General features: G+C 36.1%; 1 pseudogene; it reads left to right on the plus strand.

Moving 5' to 3' along the window:
- Window positions 1-790: 790 nt before the first annotated feature.
- Window positions 791-11,726, plus strand: part of LOC111365528 — a 25,187-nt pseudogene continuing 14,251 nt past the window's right edge.

Below are 11,726 nucleotides of genomic sequence, written 5' to 3' on the forward strand. Positions count from 1 at the left end.
AGATTGATTGTCCATATCATGTATATTCTCATGTTCTTCTTTCATGTTCGTAATGGATGACAAATTCTGCTATTTTATTGTAATTCAATAAGATGGCGACTTCAGTTTTATTTTGCAGAAAGTCAATATTTACAAATGACATACATATATAGTCTATCATGTGTGTTCTCATGTTGTTCTTTGCCTTCGAAATCCTACCATTTCGGTCCTAGTAAGAGAAAATATTATTATTAATAATCACGAAACATAAAAAAATGAAAGAAAATACCATGATTAAGCAAACAAGAGAGAAAATTATTTAACTATTGATAATGTGCATAATATCAATGTGTGTTCACTACGCGCTTTTAGATTTGGCCAAGTGATGGATAATTGTGCATGGCTGGTCCACTAGCGTTACTCAAAGTGGGGTGTGTCACAGAGATGGTAGGTCAGACTGCATATGGTGGCGGAGGGAGGTAGGGCCACTGGTCTCATTGAAATTTGAGAAATTTTTGTTTGTACAACTTTTTTAAATTTTGTGCATGAAAAATTTCTCAGTAGTTAATTAGTCCTCCAGGATCCTAGCTATTTTCGTGATTGCACAGTAGCAAACAATATTAAAGAAGACATAAGAAAATCTTATTTTTGGTATTGTTCCGCAGAGTTGAATCGAGTACAAACTACATTTCAACTGTGTCGCTAGTGATATAAGCATTTCTTGATCTATATAATGAATCCTTTGTGGGGTTTCTTCTATACTAATCCCACAATTAGTATCAGACCCAATCGATCAAAGCAGGATAGTGACATGGAACTCTTGCTCCTTTCTATTATCCTCCTCCTAACTCTCTCTCTCTCTCTCTCTCTCTCTCTCTCTCTCTCTCACAAAATACTTTTCTCAAGACCTAAAAAATCACCAATGGCAATACCAAAGTTCCTTCAGGGAAAACAGACTGGCCTATCGTAGGAGAAACCCTGGAATTTCTGTCAATGGGACGGAAAGGAACCCCAAAAAAGTTTTTCGACGAAAGAATGAATAAATTTTCACCTGATATATTCAAAACATCATTACTTAGTGAAAAAATAGCAGTTCTTTGTGGATCTGTTGGAAATAAGTTCTTATTTTCCAATGAAAATAAGCTTGTCACTTCCTAGTGGCCAAGAAATGTTGAGAAAATTTTCCCTACTACTCTACAAACCTCAACAAAAGAAGAATCAATTAAAATGTTTAAACTCCTGCTGGGTTTTTTAAAACTTGATGCATTCCAGAATTATGATTGTTGCGGAAGCTCTCTTGAAAGATCTTCAAATCGGTGATTTCTGGGCTCGGTCCAACGCACCTTTCTCAACCAACAATCAATCCAATCGGCTCCAAACCACAATCAATTGATTCACCTTGGTTGCTATTCAATCTTACCTACGTAGGACAAGAAATGATGATGATTTTTGGCCACAAAGGCTAGGAGAAGACACCACTAAGGTATACTATGAAGGAACCACCAATTGCACACGTTATACAAGCGTTCTGGACACTTTTGGACACCTTTTTTCTCACACAAAGGGGGGCATCTCTCAAAATCACACAATCATCATATGAAAGTGGCTAGGGTTATAGTCAAATATATACTCTAAGGTTAGGCTTTAAGTTGGGCCATTAAAGGGGTAAACGGGGCAAGATTCAAGCCATCCATAAGGAATACAATTGGATTGGGTGTAGCTCATGGATTTGGTTGTTGGACTTATTTCATTCATCGGCCTATGCCTATGAAATAATATTAACCTACGTTAACATCATAGCCCAGGATTTATTAGGTATCAAAAACCCAACAAATCTCTACCTTGATGCCCAATAAATCTGCAAGCAATCAAAACACACAGTTAATACTTGCATAATCAAGGTAGCCAATAAAATCGGATCACAGACCTTACCTCGTGTTTCCAACTTGAAATATATACTATACCTGCTCCATGTACTCACTGGGGCTAAGGTCAAAAATACCAAAGTAGAAGCAAATATTTAACAGTAAACAATCAAGAGCAAATACACATGCGATGAAGATATACTATAGGATAACACACACAGATCTTTTCAGAAACACATTCACATAAAACCAGAGATTAACACCAAGTCAATCAAACCACGGTCAACCACATATGCAACACATGCATAAATGACCCTAAGAAAAGATCTCACCACACTTATCCTATCCCATTCCGTGTTGCTCACACCTCGAGAACACATATCTCCTCTCATTGCCCACCAAGCTCACTAGACAGATCACTCAACTCATGTCTAACTGGTAAGTCACAATTGATCCTAAGTCCACGAGATAATCCTCTATCTCCACATCAGTTCTCCCAACCTACGTGAATAATGGGTCTCCACCTAACAGAAGTGATAGAAGTGCCTCTCTCACACTCCACCTGATCAGGGTCTCTTTCCATATAAAGGATCCTAGACATTTGATCACATTTCCACTCGTGATCCAAATGTCACACTCCACATCCCTGGTACAAACCACCATGTACCCCTAGGCATCTATACTCCACCTCACCAAAAGACATACAACACACTGCTAATGCATCCTAACCCACTATGCATACAAGCAATTACACCAAGTAATCCTAATGTCTCAAATTCATGCAAATGCACATATCAAATACATTGAAATGTAGCAGATAAGCATGCAACAAAATTTAGACAATCACGCATATGCGAAAGGATTACACACAGATGCATATGCAGTGACTAGGTTTATACTTAATAAACCTCACTGGGGTCATAACTCGACCCCTCAACCAAATTCGTCTCACCTCTCATATTACCCTTCAGCTTATTTTTCTTCTTGGGACAGTCCCTAACAAGGTGCCCAGACTTACCACAACTGTAACACCTTCTACCACTAGACTTATCTCGTCCCTTGCCCTTCTTCTTACTACCCTCGTCACTCGAGTCACTACTCAAATCACTATTGTCTTGAGTTCTACCCAAATTTATTTGCTTAAACTTCATCTTACTCCTCATCATATGTAACTCACCACTCCTCTTATCCTCTTTTTTAGCCTTAATCTCCATCTCCTTACTCTTAAGTGAGTCTATGACAATCTCGGGTGTTAAGGTATCCATACCGTACTTAATTGCATTCTTAACCTCTTTATATGACTCAGGAATGGAATTAAGTAGGATAATAGCTTTATATGTTTCAGATACCTCTTCATCACAATTAATGATGTCTTGAACTAACTAGTTAAAGACATCCAGATTGTCATCAAGATCCTTTGAAGGATTCATTTTAAAGTTGAAAAAACTTTCAAGCAAGTACAATTTATTAGGAGTTGACTTAAGCAAATATAAGTCCTCCGACTTTTCCCAAAGTTGTTTTGTAAAATCCAATTTTCCTACTTTTCTCAAAACAATATAAGACAGGTGTAAAATAATTGAAGTGTATGCAAGTTCATCATACTCTTCTTTTTGTACTTCTGTTAAATTTACAGGAAATTTGCCATCTATGGCCTTTGAAATTTTTTGTTGGACCAAAATACCCTTCATCTTTTGTTGCCAAATTGAAAAATCCCCTTTCCCATTAAAAATTCCAACTTCAAAGTGTGAAGACATTTTTAAAAAATTAGAACAACTAAAAGCACAGATAGGTCACACAAAGTTATCCTACGGTCGCAATATACACCGTTCTAGATTTCCAGGATTTTGTAAGATTCACGATCTTAGATCAAGGAAATTCTTGAACGGGTCAAGTCCAAGTGTTCTAACAGGATAATCAATGTAACATGAAGGTATGTAAACAAAAATTCGAATTTCCATGCAACAAGTCTCACACAGTGACTATATGACAGGTAAAGCACAGAATCAACTACCAACTTGCAATCAAAACTCAACACTTCAAAAATAGAGCAAATAATTCCTAAATTTTCTAGCACAAGCAATGACAACCCCCAATCCTAACGATCACCCCACACGATGATCTGCTAATACTGAAATTTAAACTAAGTTAAGCCAATATACCAGAGCAGACCTATCTGAGTCTATAAATTATGAGAGTTGCAAATTTATCACTTTAGAACCACCACTATTCATCCTAAAGTTTCTGGAAACTGCAGCAACAAAAAAATCACGATCGAGTCCCGAACGGCCGAAGAACAACGCTGTCCAGATTCTTCTGCGTACCCTGAAACAGAAAACTTTCAACACGAAAAATGTCAAAAATAATATAAGAAACAAACTGCATGAAGGGACCGTCACCAGAAAATACTTCACGCGCCCTCAAGCGCGACTTCTTTCCTCTGAGCGTGGGCCTCACGCGCCACCCCACGCGCCACCTTCGACAGACACGCGCCAACCTGCAATGTTCGCCTCCTCCTGCATGTCACACCAGTGGCCTCCATTTCCCCAAACTCCTTCTGGATTGATCAGAAAATGCGAAAAACGGAGACTGATTTTAATAGTTTTTGGACAGCTTCTTCAATCTGATTTCTACTGCGTTTCTACCGATTTTCTGGATGATTTCTAGTAGATTTCACGAGCCAAAGCCTTCACCTTGAAGCTCTGATACCAATTGTTGCGGAAACACTCTTGAACGATCTTTAAATCGGTGATTTTCGGGCTTAGTCCAACGTACCTTTCTCAACCAACAACCAGTCCAATCGGCTCCAAACCACAACCAATTAATTCACCTTGGTTGCTATTCAATCTTACCTACGTAGGACAAGAAAGGATGATGATTTGTGGCCACAAAGGCTAGAAGAAGACACCACTATGGTATACTATGAAGAAACCACCAATTGCACACGTTATACAAGCGTTCTGAACACTTCTGAACACCTTTTTTCTCACACAAAGGGCGGCAGCCGGGATTCACTCTTTCTTCACTCAAAATCACACAATCATCATATGAAAGTGGCTAGGGTTAGCCAAATATATACTCTAGGGTTAGGCTTTAAGTTGGACCATTAAAGGGGTAAACGGACCAAGATTCAAGCCATCCATAAGGAATACAATTGGGCAGAGTGTAGCTCATGGACTTGGTTGTTAGACTTATTTCATTCATCGGTCTATGCTTATGAAATAATATTAACCCACGTTAATATCATAGCCCAGAATTTATTGGATATCAAAAACCCAACAATGTGGGAATTATGGACTACATTGCTCGAGATCATCTCAAAATCAACCGGGATTGCAACAAAGAAATCACTGTTTTACCTCTTGCAAAACAGTATACTTTTGCAGTGGCTTGTAAATTGTACTTGAGCATTGATGATCCCAAACACATTGTAAAATTTGAGAAGCCATTTCATGTTTTGGTTGCTAGAATTTTATCCATACCCATAAACTTACCTGGTACTCCTTTTAATCGTACAATAAAAGCTGCAAATTTGATCAGAAATGAGCTCTCAACGCAAAATTGAGCTGATAGAGAAAAAATCAATGTATATTCAGGACATTTTATCCCATATGCTAACGACCACAGATGAAAACGATCAGTTTATGACTGATTTGGATATTGCTGATCAGATAATTGGTTTGCTTATCGGTGGCCATGACACTGCAGGTGCTGCTATTACTTTCATCATGAAATAACTTGCCGAGCTTCCAGAAATTTACAATGGTGTTCTGAAAGGAAATTCACCCGTTTTTAAGCTATTTGAATTTGACATATTTACAAATTTATTTATTTACATTTAGTCTTCATCATGCTCCTCGTTTGCATACTTGACTAATATTTCATCGAATTAGACCTGTAGTGTGCATATTTCCATTTTTCAATGATACGTACAAACTTGAGCCGTCAAAGGCGGGATACATTTATTTATGTTAAATTGTATGTATAGAGCAAAGGGAGATTGCAGAGGGAAACGACCAGGAAAGCTCCTATGTTGGGATGATATTCAAAAGATGAAGTTTTTATGGAATGTGGCTAGTGAGGTAACGAGACTGGGGCCTCCACTTCAAGGAAATTTTAGAGAGGCCATTACTGACTTTATGTACGCCGGCTTCTCCATCCCGAAAGGGTGGAAGGTATATCCACAAACTATAAAGCACCCTTATGAACGTAACACTCATTGCATAGGCGCATTTACACGTAACTATCTGAAAAATAGGACATGAAGAGGTGGGACATGTCGATTAAAATCATAAATGTATCACTTGTAGAAACAAAATGAAAATATTCATGAATCAAAAGTTGCATACAACAGTAGAGACAATTTCAACACGAAGTTGTGACCATTATATTATTTTAACTTGTCATACAAATAGTATAATTTATGACACGACCAGTCTCGAATCACTCTAATGGACCCGAAACGTGACGTGCGCTGATGATAGATGCTGACTAGATGTCAAATCTATCACTAAGACTGACTATGATTTATTTAAAAAAATGCGCCAAAATCAAATGCTTATGTAAAATATAATGCGATGGGCCCAAAACATTTACTTCGTGCTGAAAAATTCACAAAAAAAAATGTACCCTCTGACTGAAATATATAATCCCCCTCGGGCTAAAAACTTTCGCCACGGGTCTTTGGTCCCTCCGTGAACGAAAGCCGATCTCGAAGACCTCTCATAATCAATTCTAGAACACGGCCAAGGCTCCTCTGTGAACTATATGTACACGATCGAGACCAATGTCAGGTCAAGACCCTCCGTGTAGGATAGAACACGGCCAAAGCCCCTCTGTGAACTAAAAGAAGTATATAATCACTGGTAATTTTCTGGTCGATCTCAAAATCATGTCTCATATTCCAATTCTCAATGTACCGTATATAATCTTTGAAATCTCACATGTATCATAATAAAAGATATTTCCATAATAACCATGTAATTCGAACACATAATTGCATATAATTGTACATACTTTAACAATAAACTTAATTTATAAATATTTTAAAAATATTTATATTTTTCCACTCACAGTACCATGTTCGAAAAATTAACTCGTTGGTAAGCTATCCCGATGTCAATATCACCGCCTGAAATATGATATAATTTTTAAATCAACAATTAATTATTTTAAGAAATTTCAATAATTAAATAGGCAATGCCCAAATTTAATCATTTCAAGTTGGAGCGATTTCTACAATCTGTTCAATAACTAAAACTATTTTTTCTTTCATCTTACTCAATTTCATAGTTTATTACACTTAACCCTTTCAATAAAATTGAATTTATTATAAAAATCTAACAACTATAAAATTAAACATAACCTTTAAATAAATAACTTTTTACTTACCTTTCAAAATTGAGGAATTCAAACTTAATAATATAGACCACTTAATTCCTAACACATTGGCAAAAGTTTTTTTTTTTTCTTCTTCTTCTTCTTCCCCTTTTTTTTTCCCGTTCCCTTTTCTCTCTCCATTCTTCTCGACTTCTCTCCAAAGAAATGAAAAAAAAGATGCTTTGTAATGGTTAGATTTATATATATGTGTTAAAATGGATTAATATGTATGTGAATTGGATAGAGATACCATTCACCGCCTTTGACCCTCTTTTTTCTTTTCTTTCTTTCCACCGTTTTTTTTTTTTTTTTTTTTTTTTTTTTTTTTTTTTTCCCCGGATACAGAGGAGCTTCAAATGGAAATTTTCGAAATGTTTGCTGCAGGTTTCACGTTAGAATTTATAAAGAAACGCCATGCCAACGCGGGAGGTGGCGTCCGTGGGGGAGGGGGTGGTGAACATATATATATATATATGGAAACAAAAAGTGGAAAAGAGACGAAGAAAAGAACGTAAATCCCCAACTTAAATTTTACCTATCTTAAACCCTCAAAAGATTTTTCATTATAAAATAAGCCACAATAAAATGATTTATTTCATTTAAGTCCCCATTTGGCTTTGACTAGTGGAACCCTTGACTTTGAATATATAATCTTGCATTTGACTCTGAATGAATGGGTTATAACAATCTTACCCCCTTTAAAAAAATTTCGTCCTCGAAATCATATTAGTTAAGATTCGCACATGTAATATATATAAAGAACACATTTGATCCTCACTTGCCATAGTGCCTCATCTATTGAATGATCACTCCAATAAACTTTTATTCTCAAATCTTTCCTATCATACCTTTAATAACTTCCTAAAAGCCAATATATGATAGACTTATCTTATTTTCTTTTTTTTTCCCAAAATCTTAGGAAAACTCAATTATTTTTGTAATATGAAGTTCAAAATACTACTTTTCATGTTCTCCAAATCTTCACCTTACGTCCTAATTTAAACTATTCTCTAATCAAACTCTTTTTCAATAACAATGGTTACATCTTAAGATCAAACAACATTCTTTCGCCCATTTCGTCATATGTTCTTAGAATGTTTCAATATTATATATGACCTCAATTATAGTCACTTGTGTCTAGCTCTTATATGTCAATTCAGTGCAAAATAAATAATTATCCGAGTACCATTTTATTAACAAACTATAATTGATAGCCTCTCTTTTGAACTCATCTTCATAGTGTTTGACATTCTATCAAAAGAAGATGCACAATGTAACTCAATTACATAACTTCTTATAACTAACCAAAGATAAATACTACAATTCCACTGTGTAATTAACAATATTGTCTATATATAATTTTATAAGTCTATCCTATTAACTGACTATATCAGTCAAAAATAATCTCGTAACCTTAATCAATATATCCACAATGATTTAAATACTATTTTGCCTCCATTTCGTGTATTTGGAATCCTCAAACAAAAATATTTGAGGGTAACTGTCTCCATTCTAAATTGACAATATCTCCAAAAATTCAATTGTTCATGATTTTCTAAAATTCTAGTTATCCTCAACAAAACAATTGAGATAGTTCAATATGGTGTTCTTTTCCTTTAATTATATATCACCGAATAATAATATATACATAATTTCCATTTCCACCATTTCTAATAAAATATACCTTAAAACTCTAATGATTGATAAGTATTGATATTTCTCGCAATGTGATGACATAATCCCAATAAAACCAACTCCAAATCATGTTTTAATCATGCATCTTCAACAATCTATCATATAATTCATAATTCATAATTTTACTTCAGAACGCTTTCTAACCTTAACATGATCCATTACCATAAATCATTATCGTGAATCAATTACTCATCATCTTTAAATATAAGAGCAAATATTTCCTCAGAATTTCCTAATTGCAAAACTTTTGACATTTCTATGCCCACACAAATTTTGTTCTTCACACCGCGACATGTGTTCATATCCATTGAACATGCATGAACCATAAAAATTTTCAAAACCATGCTCTGATACCACTTTGACATGACCCGTCCCGAATCACCCTAGTGGACTCGAAACGTGACGTGCGCCGATGATAGATGCTGACTAGATGTCAAATCTATCACCAAGGCGGACTATGAGTTATTTAAAAAAAATGCGCCAAAATCAAATGCTTATGTAAAATATAATGCGATGGGCCCAAAACAATTACTTCGTACTGAAAAATTCACAAAAAATGTACCCTCTGACTGAAATATATAATTCGCCCCTCGGGCTAAAAACTTTAGCTACGGGCCTTTGGCCCCTCCGTAAACGAAAGTCGATCTCGAAGACCTCTCATAATCAATTTTAGAATACGGCCAAAGCTCCTCTGTGAGCTATATGTACACGATCGAGACCAATGTCAGGTCAAGACCCTCCGTGTAGGATAGAATACGGCCAAGGCCCCTCTGTGAACTAGAAGAAGTATATAATCACGGGTACCTTTCTGGTCGATCTCAAAATCATGTCTCATATTCGAATTCACAATGTACCGTATATAATCTTTGAAATCTCACATGTATCATAATAAAAGATATTTCCACAATAACCATGTAATTCGAACACATAATTGCATATAATTGTACATACTTTAACAATAAACTTAATTTATAAATATTTTAAAAATATTTATATTTTTCTACTCACAGTACTATGTTCTAAAAATTAACTCGTTGGTAAGCTGTCCCGATGTCAATATCGCCGCCTGAAATATGATATAATTTTTAAATCAACAATTAATTATTTTAAGAAATTTCAATAATTAAATAGGTAATGCCCAAACTTAATCATTTCACGTTTGGACGATTTCTACAGTCTCTTTAATAACTAAAACTAGTTTTTCTTTCATCTTACTCAATTTCATAATTTATTACACTTAACCCCTTTAATAAAATTGAATTTAGTCTAAAAATCTAACAACTATAAAATTAAACATAACCTTTCAATAAATAACTTTTCACTTACCTTTCAAAATTGAGGAATTCAAGCTTAATAATGTAGACCACTTAATTCCTAACACATTGACAAAAAAAAAAAAAAAAATTCTTTTTCTTCTTCCCTTTTTTTTTCCCCTCTCTCTTTTCTCTCTCCATTCTTCTCGACTTCTCTCCAAAGAAATGAAAGAAAAGATGCTTTGTAATGGTTAGATATATATATGTTAAAATGGATTAATATGTGTTGACACATAAAAATTCAGCCCAAGTCGAACAGCCCAAGGAGTAAAGCCCAATTGGAGAATCCCCAAAACAGACAGCCCAAAGAATGAAGTTCAATCAAACGAGTCAAGGTGAAGGCCCAAACAAGAGGCCCAAGAATGCGGTAATGCCATCGCCCAAGTTTGCAAGTCGCTCAGAATCTGAACGAACGGGTGTCATACGGTCGCCCAGAGCTGTTATTCTACTCTCGCCCAAATCTTCAAGTCGCCTAAGGTGTCAACAAACATAACGCATCGTAATTATCAAGGAATGCAGTTATCAAGGCAGTTGTTAAAGCAGCCTTATCACGTTCCACAACTCAAGGAAGTCAATCGAAGGCAGTTGGACGATGAAAGATAATGGCAGCAGTTAAAAGGCGGTTTCATGACAAAATGGCCACTACAAAGAAAGTGGGTAGTTATAGGACGATCAAGCAGTTTTCAGAGTAGTTAATCACAAAGAGATCGTCTATGAGGTATAAAAGGGAGAAAAGGCGTAGAAGCAAAGGACCGAATCCAAAACTCTCGAACAAGAGAATATGTAATTTTCATTTCCTTAGCTTTTAGACTTAAACACTTTCCTTTCTGTAACTCGTGTGCTTGCGCCCCTTGGAGGCACGTTGTTTTTTCGTTTCCAATTGTAAAGTTCATCGCCAATAAAAGAACACCCCTTTTTGGGACTTTGTCTCAAGAGGTTTCATCCCTTACACAATCGTCTGATCCCCTTTAATTGTTAGCGAGTTAACCCGCGCGAAACAATTTGGCACGCCCAGTGGGACAAGTGGTGTTAGGTGTTGAAAGTACAAAAAGGTGAAACAATATGCCTCAGAGATCCGACAAGGATGGAGCAAGTCAAGGAGGAATCCAGTCTGTAATCGAGAGATATGAGGAGCAGCATGCCTCTCCACAAACAGATGGACAAAATCAGAGCAGTAACAGTCGTTACGAACCAATGACGGAGCTGAGTCCTCGGACCATGCGCGCATTGCTTGGAGAACTCACACAAGACGTCGTTGAACAGGTAAATCTTCGAAGTATTCATAATATGGAAAGATTTACACAAAATGGAAATGCACACTATGACAATATGGCCAAACAACTAAAGACGTATCCATAGCCTAGAGGTTATAAAGTGCCAGAATTCTCACTGTTTACTGGTCTGGGAGAGGTGTCTACTCTAGAACACATAGGGCGATTCACGTTGCAAAGTGGTGATGTAACCGATTACCATAAAATGAGACTTTTCCCTAGTTCGT

Source organism: Olea europaea, chromosome 17, assembly GCF_002742605.1.
Source record: "Olea europaea var. sylvestris chromosome 17, O_europaea_v1, whole genome shotgun sequence".
In the NCBI taxonomy this organism is placed as follows: Eukaryota; Viridiplantae; Streptophyta; class Magnoliopsida; order Lamiales; family Oleaceae; genus Olea; species Olea europaea.